General features: G+C 48.4%; 1 pseudogene; it reads right to left on the reverse strand.

Annotated features, from left to right (window-relative positions):
- Positions 1-476: 476 nt before the first annotated feature.
- On the reverse strand, positions 477-2,643 carry LOC138440074 (RNA-binding protein EWS pseudogene; annotated as a pseudogene).
- Positions 2,644-3,603: the final 960 nt, after the last annotated feature.

Below are 3,603 nucleotides of genomic sequence, written 5' to 3' on the forward strand. Positions count from 1 at the left end.
CATGTGAACCACTGTAGACCCATATCACAGGCCATCTTTCCTTCCATACAACATGGACCACCAGATGTCTTGCCTGAAGTTCCATCTTTCGGAAGATCTCCAAATACTGTTTTCTAGCATTTTCCCTGAGAGGTTGTCCACTTTAGGCTGGTGCTGGCATATTGTGCTTTTTTCTCTTCATTTTATGGTCATAGGGAATACCCATGAGATCACAGAATAGTGGTGGGCCTGGCAGCAAAGCAGCAGGGGCAGGTCCTGTGGAATCTGACACACACACACAGGTATTTTATTGGGTCTTTTTTTTTTTTTAATAAACATTTGTAATTTTATTTTTAAAAAAAATCACAACCATGAACATTGTTACAGTTAGAGGCCCTCTTGGTTCTCCACAACCATACTGAGCATGCTCACAAGGGGTTCCCATTGTTTAGTCTTAAACAACCATCTTTAAAATAAGAAAAAAAAACTCAGCACACTACCATTTAACTTGTTTTAATGTTTCTTCACAAATGGTGAAAAATACTAAAGTACAGACAAGGAATAATCATAATGTTGTGGCCAACATTATAAATATGGAATTATAAATTTAAAACATTTTCTGGTTTAAAAAATAAATCTGGTAGTCAATGCAGCTCTGCGGGTCTCTGCGTCAAGTAGGGCCGGTCTCTGCGCTCCTGACGGTGCTCGCCTTTATCCATCTTTCCAGGGCCTCCTCGCCCGCCTCGTTGTCCTCCCATCTGTTCCATCAGTGGTCCAGGGGGTCCCCCAGGGCCACCTCGTCTTCCACCACCAAAGCCACAGCGGTCCATGCCCCGGCCGCCACGGAAGCCACTTCTGTCTCCACCACCGCCGCCTCTGAACATTCCACCGGGACCCCCGCGGTCCATGAGGCCACCTCTTCCTCCCCGCATGCCTCCAGGGCCACCTCTGCCGCGGTCACCGCGCGGGGGCGGGAAAGGTGGTGGGAGGAAGCCTTCAGGCTTTGGGGCCTTACACTGGTTGCACTTTGTTCTCCAGGCGAAGTTCTGGTTTCCACAGCCCGGGGTTGGGGCACTGCCAGTCGCCAGCTTGGTGCTGGACGTTTCCTCCTCCAGACGGGTTCCCCCGGGAACCACGGGGCCCTCTTGGTGGGAAGCCGCCTCTGTCTCCTCCACGGCCTCCCATGCGCCCCATGGGTCCTCCAGGACCTCCTGGGCCCCCTGGACCTCCTCGGAGCGGCGGCGGCATCCCCCTGCCCTTGCGCGGTGGCATCCCGCCCTGCATGCTGTTCATGGGCGGCTTCTTCCGAGCAAGAGACACTTTGAGTTTGCTCCCTTGGAAATCTTTGCCATCAAACCACTCGACGGCAGTTTTGGCAGTTGGTGGGTCTTCATAAGACACTGTAGCATCGCCTTTGGGCTTTCCTGTTTCCTTGTCCAAGTAAATATGGATCATGGGTTGACCAGTCCTCTTGTTCATCTTAACGACTCCACACTGCTTAAAGAAGTCGACCAGATCATCGAGAGTCACACTGTCACTCAGTCCTTGCACGTAAATGGCACTGTTGTCAGAGTCTTCATCTGGATCTACAGGTGGGCCTAAATCAAGATCTGGTCCTTCATCCATGGGTCCACCACGCTTATTGAAGCCACCTCGCTCTCCAGCGCCCATTCCACCGCGTCCTCCTCCCCGCCCACCTCTGCTCATGCCTCCACGATCAAATCCCCCTCTTCCCCTGCCCCGGTTATCAGGCCACTCATGCTCCGGTTCTCTCCTGGTCCGGAAAATCCTCCAGACTCCTGCCCATAAACACCCATGCTACTGGGGTGGTCCTGTCGGAATGAACTCTGCTGCCTGTAGCTGCTGCTCTGTTGACTATATTGACTTGGAGCCTGGCTGTAGGATCCAGTCTGGGGGGGGGCGGGTAACTAGTGGGTGGCTGCTGCCCATAGCTGCTTTGCTGGCCATAGCTACTCTGCTGCCCGTAGCTGCTCGGCTGCCCATAGGTGTTCTGCTGGGAGTAACTGCTCTGATCGTAACTAGTCGGCTGCGTAGAGGAGTAGCTGGTAGGAGGATAGGATGGTGGTGCCGAGACTGGCTGCATGGGGTAGCTCCCAGGTACCTGGGGATAACTGTAGTTACTCTGTCCGTATCCTAGGCTGGGCTGGTTGTAACCCCCTGTGCTAGACTGAGGTTGACTAGTCTCAGTGGGTTTGTTACCATCCTGCGGTCTTGCGGGCGCGGTGGCTGCTGGCTGCCGTCCATAAGCTGGGTAGGCAGGCTGAGTACCATATGCAGGCTGAGCTGCATAGGAGGCCTGGGTGGTCGTAACTGTGGCAGTGGTGGTGTCGTAAGCGCCAGTGCCGTACCCCTGGACAGGCTGACTGTATGCCTGGGGGGCAGCTGGAGTTGAATATCCAGTGGGAGGCTGTCCATAAGAAGTTGCATAGGCGGTCTGCCCATAGGTTGCAGTGGTCTGAGCCTGGGTATAGCTGACATCAGTGGGCTGTCCATAGGTTCCATAACTTTGCTGCCCATATGCCTGGGTAGTCTGTGCATATCCTTGAGTGGGCTGGGCAGTATAAGCGCTGTAGCCCTGCTGGGCTGCAGCTTGGCTGTATGTACTATAATCCGTGGACGCCATTTTCTCTCCTTCCTTCTCATTCTCTCCTATTGGGTCTTTTGGAACCACTCAGACTTTTCCAGTATGTACCCCTTACATGTCATAATGAAATGCTTCTGAACACATCCGGTTTTTTGATTTGGTGGTTCATATAACACCTAGTTCCTAATGGGCAGTTTAGTAAAGTTATTTCACAAAGCACATTATGGTTTTAATTAGATTTCTCATTCATCAGTATTCCTTGTATACACTGTCTTCTCTTGTCTTGAAGTCACTGTTCTGATTTAATTTTCACGTTCATGAAACTATTCTTGAGTTATTTCCTTAGAAAGGACACGTTTATTGTAGACCGTATGAGAAATGCATTAGAAGTATGGTTATCTTTGACAGATAGCCTGTTCTTTCTTTCTGGAAGCTCCTAAGATTTTCTTTTGATAATCACAGTTCAAAAATTTACAGGAAATGTCATATTTATGACTTTGAAAAGTTAACTCTGCTTGGTACTTAGCTTGTCATTTTCAATCAGAAAATTCAAGTCTTTTTTTCAGATAAGGAAGTTTTCATGTATTATATCTTATATTATTACTTTCTCTACTGTTCTTTTCTTTCATTTTGGAACTATTATTATTCACTCTTTTTTTCTCCATGCTTCTTTTCTTGTCATGAATATGTGTTTGTGGTGTTATTTATTTATGTATTTATTTAACAAACATTTTTGAGTACCTCCTCTGTGCCCAAATTCAGGCACTTGGGTTATAACATGAGTAACGCAAAGAACCCTGCTTGCAAGGAGCTTGCATTTTAGCGAGAAGAGATAGATGACAAAGAAGTAAATTCCATAATATATTTGGAGATGATGAGTACTAAAGAAGAAAGAGAAAAGTAGGGGAGGGCAAGGAGAGTTGGGAGTGGTATTAATAATATAGAGATGATCTGCAATTTTAAATGGGTTGTTCAGGGTAGGCCTCTTGAGAAGGTGAGAATTAGTAAAACAAGGTGAG

The sequence above is a fragment of the Ovis canadensis genome, chromosome 5 (assembly GCF_042477335.2).
Source record: "Ovis canadensis isolate MfBH-ARS-UI-01 breed Bighorn chromosome 5, ARS-UI_OviCan_v2, whole genome shotgun sequence".
In the NCBI taxonomy this organism is placed as follows: Eukaryota; Metazoa; Chordata; class Mammalia; order Artiodactyla; family Bovidae; genus Ovis; species Ovis canadensis.